We start from the raw sequence: 14,645 nt of genomic DNA, 5'->3' as shown, positions 1-14,645 counted from the left end.
GGCAGTGACGAGGTGATGAAAGAGAAAAGGAAGTGACCCTAGGAAGGAAGACCCATCCCTGAGGGTCTATGCCAGCAGGAAGCTCTGGCCCAACTGGAGTCCTTTTGTTTTATTTCCTAAGGCTGCTTCTCAAGGTCTCTGCCTGGCAACAGGGCAAGCCTGATCCCATGATCCTCCAAGGGAAATGCCAAATCCTAGTGCTCTGGGCAAAACAATACAATGGCAAAGACTAGAGACCTCTTCAAGAAAACTGGAGATGTCAAGGGAACATTACATGCAAGGATGGGCACGATAAAGGACAGATACGGTGAGGACCGAACAGAAGCAGAAAAGATTAAAAAGAGGCAGCAGGAGGACGTGGAAGCAACCTAGATGGCCAGTGACAGATGAATAGATTAAGTAGTTGCAGTACATATATACAATGGAAATCAACTCTGAATATTCACTGAAGGACTGATGCTAAAGCTGAAGCTTCCATACTTTGGCCACCTGATATGAAAAGCCAACACATTGAAAAAGACGCTGCTGCTGGGAAAGACTGAAGGCAAAAGGAGAAGGGTCATCAGAGGATGAGACAGTTAGACGGCATCACTGACTCAATGGACATGAGTTTGAGCAAACTCCAGGAGACAGTGAATCACAGGGAAGCCTGGTGTGCTGCGGTCCATGGCATTGCAAAGACTCGAACGTGACTTAGTGACCGAACAACAACAAAAGTGCAACGGGCAGATGTCTCTAAGTTTGAGAGGTCTTCGATATCTAAGGGTGCCTTGTCAGGACACAGGAATGTCAAAAGCCAGTGCTCCTCTACCCTTGTCCCTCTAACCATCCAACAGGACACGTTATCCTTCCACTCCATCCACAGTAAAAACAAAACAAACGCCTGCCCTCTCTATAGGTTTCTCTACCTTAATTACAGGGAATTCCACCCCTCTATTTAGAAGTCACCTTTGATCACCTCCTCCTTATGGTCTCTTCACTGTATCCATCCCTGAATCCTATCAGCTCCGTCTTTGAGGCATCGCTCCCTTTGGAACACTTCTCACCACCTCTAATCCAACCACTGCTGCCCCAGCCACAAGATCTCTTACCTGCAGCCAGAGTGGTCTTGTTAACATGGAAGTTAGATCATGGTCCTCCTCTGCTCAAAACCCTCAAATGACTCCCCAGCATCCTCGGAATGAAGTCAGAGTCTCCACAGTGCTGCCATCTCTCACTGTCTTTACTCCATTTCAGTCTCTCTGGCCCTGCCTTCAATGCTCCCGTCCTGGGCCGTGCCCTGACTGTCCTCAACCCTAGAACACTTTCCCCCCACACTGCACATTGCCTCTTTCCTCACATCAACCTCTTGGAGAGTCCTTTCCTGACCCATCTCTCTACTGCTCATTTCCTACGTTATCTGTATAAAGTTTTCCACTGCTAACTGACATCAGTCTGTTTATGAAATTGTCCTTCCCTCCTATACATCGGAATGGAGATTTCTGCCTCTTTTGTTCCTGGTTACAGCAGACTTCCAAAGAATATCAAGGGGAGATAAGAAAGCCTTCCTAAGTGGATAATGCAAAGTAATAGAGGAAAACCACAGAATGGGAAAGACTAGAGAGCTCTTCAAGAAAATTAGAGATACCAAGGTTCCATGTCATGCAAAGATGAGCACAATAAAGGACAGAAATGGTATGGACCTAACAGAGGAAGAAGTTATTAAGAAGAGGAGGCAAGAATACACAGAAGAATTACACAAAATAGATCTTAATGACCCAGATAACAATGATAGTGTGTTCACCCACCTAGAGCCAGACATTTTGGAGTGCCAGACAAGTGGGTCTTTGGAAGCATCATTATGAACAAAGCTAGTGGAGGTGATGGAATTCCAGCTGAACTATTTCAAACCCTAAAATGCTGTGAAAGTGCTGCACTCAATATGCCAGCAAATATGGAAAACTCAGCAGTGGCCACAGGTTGGAAAAAGTCAGTTTCCATTCCAATCCCAAAGAAAGGCAATGCCAAAGAATGTTCACACTACCACATAATTGTGTTCATTTCACATGCGAACAAGGTAATACTCAAAATATTTCAAGATAGGCTTTACCGGTTTGTGAACAGAAAACTTCCAGATGTTCAAGCTGGATTTAGAAAAGGCAGAGCAACCAGAGATCAAATTGCCAACACCCACTGGATCACAGAAAAAGCAAGAGAATTCCAGAAAAACATTTACTGTGTTTCACTGACTACGCTAAAGACTTTGACTGTGTGGAAATAATAATAAAGAGTGGAAAATTCTTCAAGAGATGGGAATACAAGGCCACCTTACCTGCCTCTTGAGAAACCCGCATGCAGGTCAAGAAGCAACACTTAGAACCGAACATGGAACAACAGACTGGTTCCAAATAGGGAAAAGAGTATGCCAAGGCTCTACTTATCATCTTGCTTATTTAACTTATATGCAGAGTACATCATGTGAAATGCTGGGCTGGATGAAGCACAAACTGGAATATCAATAACCTCAGATATGCAGATGACACCATCCTTATGGCAGAAAGTGAAGAAGAACTACAGAGCCTCTTGATGACAGTGAGAGTGAAAAAGCTGGTTTAAAACTCAATATTCAATAAACAAAGATCATGGCATCCGGTCCCATCTCTTCATGGCAAATAGATGGGGAAACAATGGAAACAGTGAGAGACTTTATTTTTGGGGGCCCCAAAGTCACTGCAGATGATGACTGCAGCCATGAAATAAAGACGCTTGCTCCTCTGAAGAAAAGTTATGACCAACCTAGACAGCATATTAAAAAGCAGAGACCTTACTTTGCCAAAAAAGGTCTGTCTATTCAGAGCTATGGTTTTTCCAGTAGTCATGTATGGATGTGAGAGCTGGACCATAAAGAAGGCTGAACATGGAAGAAGTGATGCTTTTGAACTGTTGTGTTGGAGAAGACTCTTGAGAGTCCCTTGGACTGCAAGGAGGTCAAACCAGTCAATCCTAAAGGAAATCAATCCTGAATATTTATTAGAAGGGCTGATGCTCAAGTTGAAGCTCTGATACTTTGGCCACTTGATGTGAAGAGCTGACTCACTGGAAAAGATCCTGATGCTGGGAGAGATTGAAGGTGGGAAAAGGGGACGACAGAGGACCAGATAGTTGGATGGCATCACTGACTCAATGGACATGAGTTTGAGCAAGCTATGGGAGATGGTGAAAGACAGGGAAATCTGGCATCTGCCGTCCATGGGGTCGCAAAGAGTCAAATATGACTGAGCAACTGAACACCACCACCAACAGTCCTTAAACTTAGAGCACAACATCGTCCATAGGAAGCATTCAATAGATCTTTGTAGAAGAAATTAACTCAGGACCTTAAATTTCAGGGAGTACTATGCCAACCTCGCCAGATGACTGCTGCACAAGACTTCAACTTGTTCTTTGCAGTCAGCTCAACTAAGGGACCCTGCTTATACTCTAGAGCTACTCCCCTCAACTCTTCCATCATCCTCCGAGCTTCCTGCAGCAGTCCCTCCTCTTACCCCCTTGTCACTAAAATCCAACACGAATAACTTTCTCATATCAAACACTAAAGAGCTGGTGACTTTGCAAATATCTTAAATAAAATAACCAATGGTCACAACCACTCCTCATCTTCCCCTAAGAAATTATGAGTAAAGACCTGGTGACAGTTTTCAACCTGGCCAACTGTTTGACAATCATCTACACAATTCATGCTGCAGCAGAGAAGTAGAAAATTCCCCACCCCAAGAGATCTCCCAACGGAGACTCTCAGCCCTGAGAGGGCTAAACAGTCAGTGGTGTTTAGTTTCAACAAAAAGCCTTAGGCAGCAAGGCACAAGAGACGTTACCTGGATAATAGACTTTGTTTTACACCAGTTAGGTTTAGCACAATTTCTAGAAACTAGAGTTTAACTGCTATCCCTACAGAGGTTCCCAGAACTCTCTTAGTGAAAATTCCTTCATGAGAATTAGCGTAATGGGTTTCCAATTAAGTCTTTTCAAATGAAGTCTTTCAAAATGAAGCTACCATAAATCTTCCATATAAGAGAGAAAACCCACATACTTTACTGAGGTTTTCTCCAAAATACTTGTGCCTCAAGGTTCAAGAGCAACCAGTATCATCTTGGAGTTGGAAAACTCTACTTTCTTTTCAACAGTGGAAGAGGTTTCCTGGAATTTCAGGATGTAAACTGGAAGTATTTCTTACAGAAATATTTTCCAAGTAATACCAATTTACATTTGTATATTGATATAACTTTAAAAATGCACAAATCTTATCTACATCTCTCTCATGAACATGCATAGCATGTTCACCGAGCTGCCAGGAGCTACCTCTCCACACATAACACGGTTCCTAGCAGAAAATGTGTTAAATGCATCCAACAGCCATAAAATAGACAAAGGTTTGGAGTCTAGTGGTTCAAGAGGTGTAGACCATGAATAACTGGCGCATGCCAATCCAGTGGAGGTGCCACACATGGCCTTCCATGCACACGTGAGCCAGCACTATCTTGGGCATGGGCGCGCTGCACCCCACAGAGGGCGCTAACAATGTGAGACGTGGCCTCAGTCAGTTTCTATGTTAAGCTGCCATTAGTGCCACCCCAGGGCCTGTCATTAGCTTCTGAGTGCTTCTTACACACACAGTACACATCAACCTTCCCCTTAAACAATCTAGACTGGGACTTAGTGAAGGTGGTGCACACATCTGTCTCCAAATCAGAATTCTGTCAGGAAGACGGTGTGCCTAGGGAATTGGGGCAAGCCTGTCCCTATCTCCCACCCAGAGCCAGGCTGCCACTGCCCTGCCCTGTTTGGAAAGAGCTGAGGAAAAGCGCGCTTTCAGGTCGAATCTTCAACGACCCCAGCGAGAGGCTGGTGAAATTCTAGGGCATGGAACAAACCAGAACCAAGACAAACTATACAGGAATCTTTCAAACATGACTGCACAACAAACAGAAGATGCACAGCACACACATATATGAAAAGCAAAACCTACAGACTATTGAGTTGGCTTAGAAAAACCCATCGTTGAAATACTCTGCCAAAACGAGCAAAAGTCACTTAGCCTGATCTGTGATTCAGAGGTGTCTTGGGAGAAGTGATATCCAAGGTGAGGTTCTGATGGAAAAGAAGTGGCCCTGGAACTTCGCAGGATGACCAGCACAGGGAAGTGGGAAATGGCGAGAGGCAAAGCCAAGGCCAGGACAGTCAGGGCACGTCTGCTACTGCTAATGAGTTTGGGTGTTATGCTGAGGCGTTTGGCTGAAAGCGAACAGGATAGAAGCGAAAGTAAGGAGAATACTGACAGGGTGAGGAACTGAGAAAGCAGGCACGGGAAGTCACCAAGGAGGGGCAGAACCTGCAGCCCAGGCAGAAGAGTGAGTCTGGAGCAGAAGAAGGGACTCGTCCCTTTCACGTCAGGAAGAAATGACAGGTCAGCGGACAACGCCAGAATCCAACTTCTCCTGAGCAACCCAGAGTCCATTCCATCCTTGTTGAATGTCAGGCAACGAAAAGCACTAGGGACCTTTTTTTTTTTTTTCCAGAAATGTTTCCTGGGCCAGTTTAGTTTTTTTTCCTAAGAAACCATTGCCACCAAGTCCTCGACACCACGACAGAATGTTCTTCAAGGGGCACACAGTCAATCTCTACCACATCCAACACCTACGGCCCCCAAGAGGATATCTGACACTCAAGTACTATCCCACCTAGATCTTCCCGTAACACCTATAACCAGATAGGTTTATTTTGCTTAACAAAGCAAATTCCTATAATAAAAAGAAAAGGGGGGGATGGTGGTTGCGTGACAATTGGATTTTATTTATTTGAAATCACTGATATCATGAATACAAAAACCTGTTCAAACTTCTCAAGAGAAGGTGACGTTTCATAGCAACAGGCTACTAGTTATGCTTATAGAGGAAATTTACCAAACAGGAGAAAGTTGTGAATGTGACAGGTTTCATTAAGGGTCCAGGACATATAGATACACATTCCCCTAAAACTGAATAAAATATCACTGATGTCACTTTTTCACACTGAAGATTTGAGAACTAATGTTTACTATTTAATTAAAGAGCTACATTTCAAATGCCGGCCCAAGCAAGCCTAAAAGTTTAATTTTTAAATACCTGTTAAAATACCTGTACTGTTCCTAAACTGATGTACTCTGATAGAGATAAGCAGCCTGTTTCCACACCTGGAGCAAGTCTCATCTGTAAACAACGGAAATTCTGGAGGACTTGGTTTTTCCTTAGGAGACGGAGTGATGAGTAATAACAAAGACTGAAATCGGCTGATTTCATAAGATTTTTTATGCAAACAATTTAGGGATAAATGGAAATTTTTCTTCACCTATGACCCTAATTCACTGCAGATGCTGATGCTGATTGCAACCAGGAAATTAAAAGACGCTTACTCCTTGGAAGGAAAGTTATGATCAACCTTGATAATATATTAAAAAGCAGAGACATTACTTTGCCAACAAAGGTCCGTCTAGTCAAGGCTATGGTTTTTCCCGTGGTCATGTATGGATGTGAGAGTTGGACTGTGAAGAAAGCTGATCGCCGAAGAATTGATGCTTTTCAACTGTGGTGTTGGAGAAGACTCTTGAGAGTCCCCTGTACCGCAAGGAGATCCAACCAGTCCATTCTAAGGGAGATCGATCCTGGGTGTTCATTGGAAGGACTGATGCTAAAGCTGAAACTGCAATACTTTGGCCACCTCATGCGACGAGTGGACTCACTGTAAAAGACTCTGATGCTGGGAGGGATTGGAGGCGGGAGGAGATGGGGACGACAGAGAACGAGATGGCTGGATGGCATCACCGACTCGATGGACATGAGTTTGAGTGAACTCCGGGAGTTGGTGATGGACAGGGAGGCCTGGCGTGCTGTGATTCATGGGGTCGCGGAGAGTCGGACACGACTGAGCGACTGAACTGAACTGATGACCCTAATACAAAACTTATGCCAAGTTTCATCATGAAAAAAATTTTGAGAGATACTCAGAAAAGGTTTGTTTACTCATCCAGTATTTCGTCCTCTCAAAGGATCATAAAATGAGAGCCTAACCAGAAAAAGTCAAGAATACAAAGTGCAGTTTGGGGAAGCAGGAATGCAGACTTGCAGTTGATCTTTCCAGTTAGAAGGGGTTAATCTGGCACCATCTCAGAAATTAAGGATGCCAATGGATTTCTCATGGTGCTTAAACATGTCAGATAAAAAAGGACAAGTTGGGCAGGATAAGGAGAATAAAGGGGTCAGAGGTGATGCAGGAGTTGGTGGTGATGCTATTATTGTATATACAGTCCTCAGAGAAGACAGGGATCTGACTTATGGGAGTCATCACTGTGGAGCTGATATTAAAAACATGACTGAGTGACGGTGCATCCAGAGAGAGAGCAGAAAAAAGAAGACTGAGCTCCAGACACTCCCTGCTTAGAGGTCAATGTTTCTAAACATGGGTTTTATATTATGCAGGTATAGCGAGGGCAACAGGGCAGGAGATGACAGCCATAGAAGTGATTGGTCAATATGGGGAGAATTAATATCTAAACAATATTGAATCTTCCAATCCATGAACATGAATAGATCCCCTACTTAATTCCTGATTTTTTACAATCAGGCTTATGAAGCGTGTGACATACACTTTCATAAGACTTGCACCTAAGCATTTCACAGGTTCTTTTCTGCACCAGTACAGAGAAATGGGATTCTGTACATTGATCGTGCAGCCTGTGATCTTGCTAAACCATTTATTAGGTCTAGTGGGTTTCTCACGGATTCCTTGGGATCGTCTCTGTATATAATTTATGTTTATAATTAGGTCATCTACAAAGAAAGATGGCTTTATTTTTTTCCTTCTAATCTGTATACCTTTTCTTTCTTTGTCTGGCCTTATTGCACTGGCTCATGTTGGAAACAGCGATAAAAGGCAATATATTAGCCTGGTTCGCAATCTTAGTGGAAAAGTATTCAGTCTTCTGCTGTTAAGTATGATGTAAGCTATATGTTTTACGTAAGGTTATACCAGATTGAAGAAATTCTCTTACATTCTTGGTTTACTGAAAATTTTTTATCATTAATGTTGAATTTTTAAAAATGCTTTCGTGCATCTGCAGAGTTTGTCATATACTTTTGGTTTTCTTTTTTGGACTGAATATGGTGGATTATACTGTGATTTTTAGATGTTGAATCACCCTTATATTCCTGGGATAATATCATTTTATGATGTATTATCATTTTTATATATTGCCAGATCCCATTCAGTAATATTTGTTACAGTTTTCATGTTTACACTCAGTTTCCTTTTCTTAACTTTGTCATAATAACACTGATCTCATAAAAGGCCTTCCATTACTTACATATATGTGGTCACATTTCTTACAAGGCTTTAGCACAGTTATTAACACAAACCTGAAGGTACATAAATGCTGTTAAGTAAGTCACTCAGTGGAAAGTCTTTGTGACAAGGGGGTGTCTTCTCTTAGACTCTCTATTTCCTGTCCCTTTTCCCTACCTGAAAACTAAGAGGAGCAAATTCAGTTACCTAGAAAGTCCCTTTCCAGATATAAATGTTTATGAAGCTAAATTTACAGAATTTCAGAAGTGTCAGCCAACTATGACAGGTATCATGCTCAATAAAAATCTTTATGTCCTGATAAAATTAATCTGGCTTCTTTACATAATATTTTGAGACTGTGATTTATTTATTTATTTGTTGTTGTTGTGAGACTGTGATTTAATTAACCTTCACATCCCCTGCCATTTAGCGGAGCTCTTTCTTTAGGACTAATGTCATAGAACAATGGATTTCAACCTTGGTGTGCCTCAGCCTCTTCTTAAAAAAAAAAAAAAAAGTACTGACATCCTTGTCTTATCTCTCTAACCCAAACTCGATTCAGTAGATCTCAGGTTATATCTGCTTAATTTTTACGGTATCATGGTTGCAAACCATGGTTTGCTTTCTGCCTTCAGTTCACGTTGCTGCCACCAAGTACAGAGGTCTGCCCTTTGGGCAAGTTACACAATATTAATAATTCCTCGTCTGTAAAATCAGAACAGCTCCAAACGTTGTGAGCATTAAATGAGTCACACGTAAAATGCTCAGAATGTGGTAAGTACATGTAAGTGTTAAGTATTACTGCTATTTTATTATTATTGTCACCGCTTCCCTGGTGGCTCAGAGGTTAAAGCGTCTGCCTCCAATGCGGGAGACCCGGGTTTGATCCCTGGGTCGGGAAGATCCCCTGGAGAAGGAAATGGTAACCCACTCCAGTATTCTTGCCTGGAGAATCCCATGGACGGAGAAGCCTGGTAGGCTACAGTCCATGGGGTCGCAAAGAGTTGGACACGACTGAGCGACTGAACGGAGGTTAGGTTAGCCCAAGCCATTTGTTTCCCATTTTTAAGTAGTTGTGTGCTGTGCTCAGTCGCTCAGATGTGTCTGACTCTTTGTGACCCTATGGACTGTAGCTCACCAGACTCCTCTGTGGGATTCTCCAGGCAGCAATACTGGAGTGGCTTGCCATTCCCTTCTCCAGGGGATCTTTTTCACCCAGGGATCGAACCAATATCTCCTGTGGCTCCTGCCCTGGCAGGCGGATTCTTTATCACTGAAGCACTAAGATGGGAAGTCCATCTTATTAGAGTGTGTGTGTGGGGGGTCCCCTTTAGCATAGAAATAGATCAAAGACACATAAACTCTGTACCTGTTGAGCAAATATACGACCAAAATATTACCATGTATTCAAGTAAATTGTATCTTACTTTTATCAGCAGCATCTATATACAGTTAAGTCATTCTCTTTATTCAATACAAAGATAATGCTTGGCTTCCCTGTAGATTTTCAGACCCCTGTAACCAATCTGAGTCTGATCCCCACTCCTCTTAAGGTTCTGAGTTCCACTGGTTGTGACCAACCGCTCCAGACATATCAAGCTGCCTTGGATTGTCTCAACATGCCACCCATCTTCCTGACTTCCTGCTCTCCTAACTGTACCATCTACCTCAAACACCCACCCATCTGCTTCATATTTAGAACATGGAGTCATGAATATCGACAAAATCCTCTTAACCCACTGGCCTGAGCTTTCCCTACAGTTGGTTAGTGAGGAATTGAAGGTGCCATCCAATTAAGTGCTCTGCTCACTAACAGGAACAACAATGAACAGGCATGGTTTTTTAAACAGGACAGAGGGAAGGTCAGGGATAGAGAGCAGAGGGTAGGTGAATGAATGGAGGTCTGTGGGCCTCAGGAGCACCAGAATGCCAGCACACATCCAGGAGGGCACATTGGCCAGGACCATGGGGCACTGATAAAGCCCAGAGAGACAGACCCAATGCCAGGCCCTGGCTCCACAATAACAGCTTACCCAAGTTACACTCCAGGGTCACTAGGCAAGATCAGTGGGCATGGGAAAGGGCCACCCTGACAGGAGATCACAGGGTCAAGGGCCCACAGCACCCACCATATCCCCAAAGGCTGTCTTGCTGAGGAGCAAGGAGAGGGCATAGACAGACTGAACATTTTAACAAACTATGCTCTGGAGCTAATCAAAGAAATGTTTTAAAATTCCCTTGCTAGAATAATTTTACTTACTCGATTAGGTTAAAATTATGGGGATTCACTTTTCTTTCTTTCTGGTGATCCAGCAGGACGGAGGCTCCTGTGGGGAACAAACAACAGACCGCTTAGAGAAAAACAAAGTTACATTTATCTTTACCTGCCTGAGTGCAGCATGATTTAAATTTTAGCAGTCCTCTGTGACTCTTTTAACAGCAGCATAAATGTTAGCTGCCCTGTAATTGGTAGAATACAGTTTTATGTACCATGATTCACAGACTCAGTTATTCAGAGCACCACCACTCCCTCCTCTGGGCAAGCTGGGAGGGTTGTAACACAGGTGGTTGAATTCAAACAGCCAAGATCCCACACAGCCTAAATTCTGCAACAAGTCAGTGTTAAGAGAGAAACATGTCTTAATTGTCCTGAAGGAATTATTAGGCTGCCTTTCCCTACACTGTGACTTCAGTATTCCTAAGCTCCCCACTCACTTTTCCTCCCCCCACACCAATAAAAAAAGAGTTATAAAAAAGTACATTCTGGATTACTTGATTTGGCTTTCAGTTTGAATAATTACCACAGTTGTTCTTTCTTTCCCCAGAGATTACCCTTGATAACCAATGCACTCACTTCTTCCAAATGATCTACTCAGCTTAGATACAAGAGTTATTTTGTATAGAAGAGGAATTTTGTTTCTTCACATAAGCCTAAAATCCTGCAAGAGTTCCATTTTCCTTCCTGATTTAAACATTTTATTTTAAATGGAAAAAAATCTGTTTTTTTTTCTTTTTAAAAATGCATCCTTAAAGAACAGAATCGTATTTACAAAGAGACAGGAGGTAGTCTCCTCACATAGTGTTAAAGGGATTAGAGAGAAGACAGCAAATTAGACTCCAGTGTGGAACTACACAGGCAGAACTTCGCAGCCTTCAGATATCAAAAAAGTTATTAAAAGAACCACAGGACTGGGTTTTCAGCTTGTGAACAGACAATGTGAGTTAATGAGTCAAGAGGACTTTAGAGGACATTTCACTAGAATGGGTAAAAATGAATGGATAATGTAGTGTAATGGATACTACACTATACTGAATGGGAAAAAATAATTTGATACAAACAGCGAGAGCAGTAAAGTACTAAAAGTGAGGACTTTCCTGTTGGCTCAGATGGTAACGAATCTGCCTACAATGTGGGAGACTCAGGTTCCATCCCTGGGTCAAGAAGATCCCCTGGAGAAGGGCATGGCAACCCACTCCAATATTCTTGCCTGGAGAATTCCACAGACAGAGGGGCTGGTGGGCTACAGTCCATGAGGTCAGAAAGAGTCGGACACGACTGAGTGACTGACGCACACACTACACTACACGAGGCTGCCACAGACTGCAGACATCACGGAAGCTCTCTGGTCAAGGCAGGACTTGGGCTCCCCCTTGAGGGGTGGGAAGAACCTGACCAGACAAGGAAACCGCAGAACCTCACAAGGACATGAGGGAATAAACAGCTGTGGGGTTCAGGCTACAACGAACGGACATCACCAGATTAGAACAGAAGTTATGATGGGATCATGTGCACTGAACCGTAGGAAGGGCTGTGACAACACAACTGGAAGAGGATGATGTTCCTGGACACCTTCCTTTTCTCTGACCATAGCTGATTCCACATCTGGAAAGATTACGTTAAAAAAATTTGGCCCAACACATTTTACCAGAGCTTAGAAGTTTGTTTATAACTCTAGTACAGAGGGAAAAAAAAAAAAGATATATTCTCTCCAGAAGAGACTTGCAGTGCGTTCAGTCATTCTGTCTTTTCATAGTTTGTACTTATGCTATGGGATTAAACAGGTCTATAGCTCCCCACTGCCAGTTTTCCCAGAGGAACTGTCACTCCCAAATGTGCACAATCACACCGAGAGAGAAAGAATGTGCTGACAAGGCACGCTACAGTGACTGTCAACTCCAAGGCATGGCACTATGTACGGTGACTGGAGTGACAAAAGACTGCATGTAATATGCAGTTAATATTAGGAACCAAATTTTTTCAAAGAGTTTCATTTTTAGAACCTGCATCAGACCTAGGGTTTCCCTGTAACAAGGTCCTCTCACTGGCATTCCAATCTGCTTCCTGCGTAGGGGAGAAAGGAGTGGAGCTAAAACCATGAGGACTGCTTGCAAGTTTACTGCAGACCCCCTTATGCCCCCATTACTCTGGGTACACCCATCAGGACTGCACACACTTCTGAGTTCAGGAAAGGAAATGGTTAAGAAAAGCTGCCAGAGAATGCCAGTCCATGGACTCACAGAAAGTCACAGCCACCTCTAGCTTACTCAGAAAGCTTTTTAAAGTTTACTGAAATGCTCTTTGACTTTTCCTGGGAAAGTTGTGGCATATATGAAAAGTATATTTCATTAGGGGACATTTTCCCTACTTAGTCGAATGACGCGTTCTATTTGAATTTGCTTTACCATGACAAGGTCCTCTATGAAAAGCAGCGGTGCCAGAGGCACTGAATTCATAACCATTTCAGAGTCAGTCTAACATTTTTATAGCTTCTGATTATCACATCTCAGAAGGGAAGCTAGAATGACCCCCATAACTCCTAGGCAAACACTCTAGCAGGTGTTAACAGCATGGGTGTGACAGCCAGACAGACATGGGACATGCCACACACCACGTGTGTGACCTTAGATAGGTTACCTGATCTGTATGCCTCAGTTTCCTCACTTTAAAATAACAGAAACTGCTTTATACAAGTCATCTGAAGATGAAATAACAAATATAAAGCATGTTGCATAGTTCCTGACACAAAGTATATTCTCTACAATCAACCTGTTAGTGTCTTATCCTGATATTTCTAACTTTTCTAAAAGCCTGTATTAACTGTTCAATATTGTTTTTTTGAATCAAGAGTAATTCATCTTTGCCATGGTTGTAGGTGTTTCTCCCTGAACCTATCTTTCTTACTCATGAGGATAATACCTCTTGCCCTCTAATCTCAATGTATTCTAGAAACTGAATATACAAAAGTTACTAAATAAAATTTTAATCTGAGATTGATTATACTGAAATAAGCTTGTCATGAATGCTGTCGATAAACAAAGGCATGTCAGATTCATCATATCATGACTCAGGTCCTGTTCCCAAACCTCCTCTGATGAATTCATTTTAATCATATAGTGACTCAGCATCTTCATGTGATAATGGTTCATGGGTTTTAATTTGCCAAATGTTGCTTCTAGATTATTTGCAGAAATGTCTGTTGAGCTCTTTCTTAGGAAAGTCATGACCTAGCTACAGGATAAGATGTTGGTTATTATTTTATTGCAACTTCAGCTAAATCATGTTTATTCCCAACTTGGATCATCTACTCATACAGCAATGATTAACTTAGCAGCAGTATGGTGCAGCTGGCAGGGTGTGGACTTCTGGGGTTTGAACACTGAACAGTCATTTACTAGCTGGATTGAATTTTCATCACTTTACCTTTCTGAACCGACATCTGAGAAATGGAAATAAAACAATTACTTTTTAAATGAGATGGTCTTAAAAAGCAGAGCACAGTTCTCGAAGTGAGAATAATTTTACGATGGAACAAAACAGCATCTACTTACAGTTCACAGATGCCAGCTTGACTGGGAATGAGAGGCACAAACAAGCGGCAGTAAGAGTCTGACACCGGTCTGGCACGCCTCTTCTCCTTCAAACTCCCAGTACGAGTAGCTACACTCACCAGACGAAAACGGCTAGAAAACATAAGTGTCCTGAAAGTATAAATGCTGGCCCACTGTTGGAAGCAAAAAAGGTGAGGATCAGTTTTCTAAAGCATATTATTTAGAGAGTCATAAACCAAGTAATAAATTGAAAGGCCTACTAATTACTAGGGAGAAGCTAGGGATAGGACCATAATGAAGTCCATTCATGCTCACAATCACACTGAATGAAAAGGGACTTACTGACCAAGCTATTTTTATTATTTGAAACTTCAGTCAGCACATTCACATGGAGTTTACAACTCTTCTGCTTCAGGGACAGGTGAAATCAATAGCAATCCCAGGGAAGTATAAGCAATTTCTTT

General features: G+C 42.5%; 1 pseudogene across 1 annotated transcript in view; it reads right to left on the bottom strand.

Moving 5' to 3' along the window:
• Nucleotides 1-14,331, bottom strand: part of LOC129564048 (melanoma-associated antigen 10-like) — a 39,787-nt pseudogene extending 25,456 nt beyond the window's left edge. Inside the window, exons 1-2 of the transcript XR_016036979.1 lie at nucleotides 14,182-14,331; nucleotides 10,613-10,679 (exon numbers count right to left, since the gene is read on the bottom strand). The product of XR_016036979.1 is annotated as a melanoma-associated antigen 10-like (transcript). The remainder of the gene's footprint in view (nucleotides 1-10,612; nucleotides 10,680-14,181) is intronic.
• Between the last annotated feature and the right edge of the window lie 314 nt (nucleotides 14,332-14,645).

The sequence above is a fragment of the Moschus berezovskii genome, chromosome X (assembly GCF_049115385.1).
Source record: "Moschus berezovskii isolate FMDL1 chromosome X, NW_MosBer_1.0, whole genome shotgun sequence".
In the NCBI taxonomy this organism is placed as follows: domain Eukaryota; kingdom Metazoa; phylum Chordata; class Mammalia; order Artiodactyla; family Moschidae; genus Moschus; species Moschus berezovskii.
Note: the sequence above shows the minus strand (reverse complement) of the source record. Positions and strands in the feature narration are given on the sequence as shown.